This window comes from Vulpes vulpes, chromosome 2 (genome assembly GCF_048418805.1).
Source record: "Vulpes vulpes isolate BD-2025 chromosome 2, VulVul3, whole genome shotgun sequence".
NCBI lineage: Eukaryota > Metazoa > Chordata > Mammalia > Carnivora > Canidae > Vulpes > Vulpes vulpes.
This window is the reverse complement of record NC_132781.1, coordinates 88,416,422-88,424,591: the sequence shown is the minus strand read 5'-3', so window position 1 is coordinate 88,424,591 and position 8,170 is coordinate 88,416,422. Positions and strand designations below refer to the sequence as shown.

General features: G+C 38.0%; 1 long non-coding RNA gene across 1 annotated transcript; it reads right to left on the bottom strand.

The window, feature by feature from the left end:
- Positions 1 to 1,393: 1,393 nt before the first annotated feature.
- LOC112921559 (uncharacterized) lies at positions 1,394 to 4,052 on the bottom strand. Its single transcript, XR_003235264.2, has 2 exons — positions 3,844 to 4,052; positions 1,394 to 3,536 (listed from the first exon to the last, which is right to left on the bottom strand). It is a non-coding gene; the product is annotated as an uncharacterized lncRNA (long non-coding RNA).
- Between the last annotated feature and the right edge of the window lie 4,118 nt (positions 4,053 to 8,170).

Below are 8,170 nucleotides of genomic sequence, written 5' to 3'. Positions count from 1 at the left end.
AAAATCCCAGCAGACAATTTTACAGCTTATTCTAAAATTTTTATTAAAAACACAAAGGATCTAAAATAGCCAATTTTAAAAAGGAATACTTAAACGATCAGATTTCAAGATGGACTACAAAGTTATATTGCTATAGGATAGACATATGGATCAATAGAACACAATAGATCCTGGAACAGACCTACTTATATATGGTTAAATAATTTTTGTCACAGGGGCCACAGTAATTCAAAGGGGGAAAAGAGAGCCTTTTCAACAAATGGTGCAGGAACAACTGGATATCCACATGAGAAAAAAATGAACCTTGATCTTTACCAAACTTCATATATAAAATTAACATCCAACTGAAATGGATCATTTACCTAAGCTTAATAAGTGAAATTTAAATTTTCTAGAAGAAAGCATAGAAGAAAATCTATATGAACTGGAGGTAGTAGTAGATTTCTTTAGGCACAAACAACGAGAGCTATAAACTATTGATACTGAGCTATCAATAAATTAGACTTCTACTGAGTTAAAACTTATGCCCTTAAAGGAAAATGCTAAAAAAAAAAAAAAAAAAAAAAAAAAAGGAAAACACAAGCCACCCACTGGAAGAAAATATTCACAAAACACGTATCTGATAAAGGAGTTGTATCCAGAATATATAAAGAACTACTACAACTCAGTAAAATAGATAACGCAATTCATTTGGGCAAAAAACTTGAAAAGATATATTAGTAGCCAATATATTAACAGACATACAAAAACATGTCCACATCATAGTCATCAGGGAAATGCAAAGTAAAACCATAGTGAGGGGCACCTGGGTGGCTCAGTCAGTTAAGCGTCCGACTCTAGAATTCAGCTCAGGTCTTGATCTCAGGGTTGTGAGTTCAAGCCCTGTGTTGGGCTCCATGCTTGGCATGGAGCCTATTTATAAAAAAAAAAAAAAAAAAAAAAGAGTAAAACCATAGTGACTTACTTATTAGAATGGTGACAATTTAAAAGAATGATTACACTAAATATTTAAAAGTGTGGAGCAATTACAAGTCTCATACATTATTGGTGGGAATGTAAAATAGTACCAGTACTTTGGAAAAGTCTGCTTATTTCTTAAAAGTTAAACATACACTGGGACACCTGGGTGGTTCAGTGGTTGAGCATCTGCCTGCAGCTCAGGGTGTGATCCAGGAGTCCTGGGATTGAGTCCCACATTGGGCTTCCTGCATGGAGCCTGCTTCTCTCTCTCTGCCTATGTCTCTGCCTCTCTGTGTCTTTCATGAATGAATAAATTAAAAAAACCAAAAACCAAAAGCCAAAAAAACCATACACTTACCATACAACCCAGAAGTCTAACTTCTACATTTTTGCCCAAGAGAAAACAAAGTATGTATTCACACAAAGACCTGTATGAGAATGTTCATAATGACTTTATTTGTAACAGACAAAAATGAAAAACAACTTAAATGTCCATCAATATTTGTTGTATATAAACTATGTATGTGGTATATCCATACATAGGAAACTTAGCCATAAACACAACTAGTCATAAATTTGATTAGTCATATATGCAACAACACATTCGAATCTTTTTTTTTTTAACAACACATTTGAATCTTAAAAGAAGCCTTACACAAGGACATTATACATACAGTATGATTACGGTTTCATGAAACCTTAGAAAAGACAAATCAATCTATAGTAACAGAGAACAGATGACAGGTTGTGTGGGGGTCTGGAGTACTGACCTAGATTTTGGGAATTTGGTGGGTAATAAAAATGTTCTGTATCTTGTGTTGGTAGTTATGCCTGTATATTAAAATTCTTAAAACTCGTTTAGATGTTTTGACAGTTAAAATAGTATTTAGGGATCCCTGGGTGGTTTAGCAGTTTAGTGCCTGCCTTTGGCCCACGGCCTGATCCTGGAGACCCGGGAGTGAGTCCCTCATCAGGCTCCCTGCATGGAGCCTGCTTCTCCCTCTGCCTGTGTCTCTGACTCCTCTCTCTCTGCGTCTCTCATGAATGAATAAATAAAATCTTAAAAAAAAAATTATTTTGAGTATATACAAGTGAGCACAAGTAACTGTTATTCAGAGAATTATACTTATAATAAGATATTCTGTATAAAGACCATTGTTAAATGTAGCCCAATGTTTCATTTCTAAAAAAATTCCTTATTAGACTTTTGGAGTTTTTTCTGAACAAATATGAGTCTCCCATTTAGCCTCCAAAGGCCACCAAAACCTGAAATGAGGGCTCCCTCTTAGCACTTATGGCAGTTACTAGGCATATTGCTTATTTGGCAGTTTAAATCTCCCATGTTTGTACTCTTTCCAACTGGTTCTTCAGCTCCCTGAGACCACAGTAACTAGCCAAGTAGTTGGTGTGATTTTGCTGCATTAATTGAATCAAGGGATTTATTCAATTACTTTGTTGTATAGGGCTTTTGTTACAAATCAAAATAAAAATAAGCTCAATTCTTCATAATTCTGTAGAAATGTTGCAGGTATTCAGATTAGTGTTAATCAATCACGCTGTTTAACTTACAGAGCTCAGCTGCTGGAATTTTCTTGAGAGTGGATGATGTAGAGGAGAAAGAATTAGCAGAGGAGCAGGAGACCTGGATGTCAGAGTGGACAGTCACGAGGCTGGGTCTGGTTTACAAAGCAGGTACTGTGAGCCTCTCATCACCTCATTTAGACATGTGCTAGGGTCCTCTTTCTGAGTGGAGACTTCCTAAAGGGATTGAGCTTCTTTGCTGGGTTTGAAGGTTTGTATGTTTTCACTCTTCCTTGGTTTATCAAATATAATTAATATTTGTTATCTTTCTAGTTTAGATATTTGTCAAATACTTTTTTTTTTCATTTAAAGGCTTTATTTATTTATTCATGAGACAGAGAGACAGAGAGAGAGAGAGACATAGGCAGAGGGAGAAGCAGGCTCCCTCTGAGGAGCCTGATTTGGGACTTGATCCCAGGATCCCAGGATCACGCCCTGAGCCAAACGCAGATGCTCAACCACTGAGCCACCCAGGTGTCCCGGTCAAATATATTCTAGTGGTGAAGACAATGGTTGCATTTTGGAGATTTGTCTTTTAAAATGTTTTAATTATTAAATAGTACAGATAGATTCCCTAGTACATACACAGTACACACAGAGTTCCCTCTACTCTGTTAGAGTACAGCCCTGGGGTGAGGGGGTGGGGTGGGGCAGTGAGGGGGCATGACCCTCAAAGACAGAAACTGTGACTGGACAGAAGATATCTTAGCTTAAGTAGCAGCATAGCTAATATAATTTTAATAAGTAAATAAAATAGTTTCAGTGTCCAAAGGCAAGAAACTGTAACAATTGATGCCTGTTGGTCTAAGAGCTAGAATTCTATACAGAATGCCAGATTTCCAGGTTGCCATTTCCTGCGTGTCTCTTGATCCATTGTCTCCTGACCTTATGCCATGGATGAGATGTCCTCCAGCTTGGATTCCATTCTATTCATGGGCATGGATTCTACTTTACAATCCTTGCTTGTCTTAGCTGGCAATGTTCTTAGACAAAGACTAGCAAGAGAAGAAAAACATTTAAGGAGAAAGGATTCAGTGAGGAAATGCATTACTGCTTTTGGAAAAGATACAGATTTAAAGTAAAAAAAAAAACAGAGCAAAATAAAAATCAACTCAGTTTTGATTTTGTTATCATTGTTCATACATTCTATTTATGAATATCCCTAAACATGCACCTTTACATGTATATTCAGAGAGATATATACTTTTTCATGAATAGGATCAAAGGACACATTCACATATGTAATCTGCTTTTCCTTGACAATATTTAATGGCTTTCTATAATAAGTATAGGTGTATACACCTTTATTTTTATGACTTCATAGATTCTGTTGTCTGTAGCAGAATTTATTTAACTTAGTCCTTGCTGTGCAGCCCTGTGGCCTGGCAGTTTAGCGCTGCCTTCAGCCCGGGGTGGGGCGTGATCCTGGAGTCCCAAGATCTGGTTCCGCGTGGGGCTCCCTGCATGGAGCCTGCTTCTCTCTCTGCCTGTGTCTCTGCCTCTCTCTGTGTCTGTCATGAATAAATAAATAAAATCTTAAAAAACAAACAAAAAAAAAGAAACAATAAATAGTCATTGCTTCAAGGGCATTTAGGTTGCAGTTTTTCACTATTATAAGTTAAATGGAAATAATTAGCATTTTATCCAAATAACTTAGCATCTACAAATGTTAATATTTCTTTCAAGTATTTTTTAAATTAGTTCTACAGGCTTATGAGTGGAGAAAACAAGAGTGAAAGTGTTTTTTATTTCCTGAGAAGGAAAGCCTTTCTCTATTCCATTCACAATATTATCATGTGTACCATTAGGTTGTGGGAGATGGGGAACCCAAATCTTGTTCCTCTCTTCTGTTTAGCACTTTATATACAGATGTGTTGCAGAGCAAGGTTGTGACCTATACATTCTGGGAGCAGGTTAAGGTAGAGGCAATCTCATGTCCTAGTCTTCTCTGCACAGGTTTTATTGTTTTTCACCTGATCCACTGTCACTTGGTGTGCCCCCCTCCCCATGTTTTCCTCTGAGTACCCCCAGGCCCTCGCCACAGCGGTTCCTGGCTGAGGCCCTCCCAGAATGGGTCTTGTTCTCTCATGGCTTTTTCTCTAGCCCCTCAGAGTTTATGAATGAAGATACAGCCCTGTGTTGTACCATTCTTTTTGTGTCTTGAGAAGTGGTCTTTCTGGCTAATCAGATACACTAATTGGTACTGTGCTATTAGAGAACAGTAACATTGGGATGCCTGGGTAGCTCAGTGGTTAAGCTCAGTGGTTATGCCTTCAACTCAGGGCACGATCCTGGGATCCGGGATTGAGTCCCGCTTCTGGCTCCCTGCGAGGAGCCTGCTTCTCCCTCTGCCTCTCTCTCATGAATAAATAAATCTTAAAAAAAAAAAAAAAGCACAGTAACATTCTAATGTGTGAATATTCCAAGTATCACTTATCAAAAAGTAAAATGAGATTTTTAAGGCCTTAGTCCTAAGGGAGGCTAACTGGGAATTTCAAGCATCCTGTTAGGCAGTTGAGGGCATTATCACCAAGCAAAGGGGGACTTTGCATCCTCAGGCCACTACTGAAGGAGGTGCCTGCTTTGAACAGCTTTTCTCAAGCCCAGTATCATAGCAAGAAGTCTTTAGAAGTATGGAACTGATCTCGCTTTCAAATAGAAGACCCCAATCCTTGGGGCTGATGACGAAAAGTATAGATATGGAGCCGGGACAAAGGTACAGATCTTTACTTCTTTGTATTACTCATTTTTAAAAAAGATTTTATTTATTTATTCATGGGGGTGGGTGGGTGGGCAGAGACATAGGCAGACAGAGAAGCAGGCTCCATCTAAGCAGGGAGCCTTAGGTGGGTCTCAATTCAAAGGCGTGCTAAACTGCTGAGCCACCCGGGCTGCCCTCACTGTTTTTCTTGGCATTTACCATACAATGACTGTTTGACAGTGATTACAACTTAGCATCATATACTGTGAAAAGGTAAAGTCCCCAGGAAATGCAGAAGGATAATAACTAAGCAACAGGAAGAAGCTTCTATGAGGTTTTTAACAGTCACGTGGTCATTTTGCAGGCACTTGAAGGTCTGGGGGTAAGGTGATATTACTATGAGGAAGCACTGCAGGTAATAGCAACTGTAAGTTCACCTGCTGGACAGAAAGAAAAATAGAAATAACACGATACACGGAAGCAATTTAGGACTTGGAAAAACAACATGCTGAACAACTGTGAGGGCTGGATTTAGAAAACAGCTAATTGTATTGCAGCTTCCCTTTGTTAGGTATGCAAAACTGTTGTGGTCCATCACAGGAAGCTACAATTGAGACAATTACTGCTTCTGGAGATTTACCTGACAGTACCTTGATGCCTGTCAGGTGTTACTGTTCTCAGAAGTGGAGTGTTTCTTAGGCATTAGTGTTCATAATAGAAAAAATAGGCGCTAGAAAAAATAGACAAGTTCTGTTTTCCACTTCAGAGTTTATTTGGAGAAATGTAGGTAAAAGATAACATGTATTAATAAAATAAAACCTGTGATATAGATATGTATAAATCTCAGAGGCAATGGAAACTCATCCAATTACAGATCATAGAATGCTCAGAAGTTCCTTTCTGAGCTTGGAATTTCAGTAAGGAAACAATTATTTGTTAGATGGTTATGAACTCTAAAATACTATATGGCAACACTTAAGAGATTTTAAGCTGTTCCTCTCTGGTCAAAATGACTCAGACTAATTAACTGTTTTTATGTAAATAAGCAGATGTAAAAAAAGATCAGTATATAAAAATGCACACCTCGGAACTATTTTTTATTATACTGAAACAAATGGAATGTCCAATAATTGTGGAATGTTAAATAAATTATGGCACATCTATATATTTTGCAGTCATGGTTTTTTTTTTTAAGGATTTATTTCTTGTAGAGAGAGTGCATGAGTGGGGGGAGGGGCACAGAGAGAGGCAAAGGGAATCTCCAGTAGTATTCATTCACAATGAGCGTGGAGCCCAAAATGCAGCTCGATCCCAGCATCCTGAAATCATGACCTGAGCTGAAACCAAGAGTAGGACACTTAACTGACTGTGATATCCAGGCGCTCTCAGTCTTGATAATTTTTAAAAAATGTTAACTGGTTTGGGAAAGTACCTTATAGGCACTGTAGAAAAAAATGGAAGCTATCAAATTTTATATATAGCACGATCACATTATTATACAAGAAAAAATATGGGAAATGATCAAATGGTCGAAGGAAATCCTGCCTCCCTTAATAAAGGGGGAAAATATTAACAAAATACTGAATGAGGGCTAATACCTCTGACTTTAGAATAAATCCAGTGATATTTTCTGAGCCTTGCATATCAATTCAACAATGTTCTCAAAGGCTCTTTTAGCTTCTAAGCTCTTTTTTTCTCATTTAGTTTAATTATAATAATAAAAAAAAATCTGTTACAGGCCTGCTATCTGCAACTGGGCAGATTTCCAGGCCCACATAAATACATTTCTAGAGTGATGTGGGAAAACTGGAACCAGAATGACTGTTTAAAAGCCCTCCTGTAGAAACTAATCTTAAGAAGTGTTTTGGGGATCCCTGGGTGGCTCAGCGGTTTGGCGCCTGCCTTTGGCCCAGGGCGCGATCCTGGAGACCCGGGATCGAATCCCACGTCGGGCTCCCGGTGCATGGAGCCTGCTTCTCCCTCTGCCTGTGTCTCTGCCTCTCTCTCTCTCTGTGACTATCATAAATTAAAAAAAAAAAAAAAAAAAAAGAAGTGTTTTGAAGCTAACAATATATCTTTTTCTTTTGAAAATAAGTGTTACTTTTTCCTTTTAAATAGTTTTTGGTCTGAAGCTAAACTAGATAATGAATTGTTATTTTCTTTCAGATGCTATGAAAAGCATAAGAATGTGTACCTCCTAATGGAAAGAATCAGTAACATTTGTGCGGTGAATAACTGCAAATTTAGACAGGATTTCTCAACCTTGGCACTACTGCCATTTTGTGTTGTATATTTCTTGTGGGGGCTATCCTGTGCACTATAGGATATTTAGCAGCATCTCTGGCTCCTAGCCACTAGTAGGAGCATTCCTTCCCCTATGGTGGCAATAAAACATGTCTCCAGACATGGGCAATCTCCTCCTTCACTGACTCGGACAAATTGGCAAAATTTGTCAACTGAACGAATGTGGCTTTTGAGTATGTATGCACCACATGCATGCATATACACACACATGTATGCACCCACATACTGCATATTAGCTTTTTTCTTCTGGAATTGGGTGCTTTCAGGCTTAAAAAAACGTGAAGCATGACAATCTAAACTCTGGGATTCTAACTTCTCTTTTTGAAGTAAACAAATTAATGAATGCTTTCTCTCTAACGTTTCTAATACAGTCAGAGCTAGGTTTGGAAAAGCACAACTCTATTTCATAAGGGCTGTTTTCCTGGTTAACTAATTTGCAAGAAGGCATAAAAGGTAATAAACACTTCATTGCTTATAGATCTCTATGAACCTCAAAAGCTTCACAATGCAAGATATATTTCCTCAAATATTTCAACATATAATGAAAGACAATTATCAGTGAAGACTTTTCTACTGTTGTCACTAACAGTAGTGTTCCTTCCCCCTTCAGTCTGTCTTCCTGCT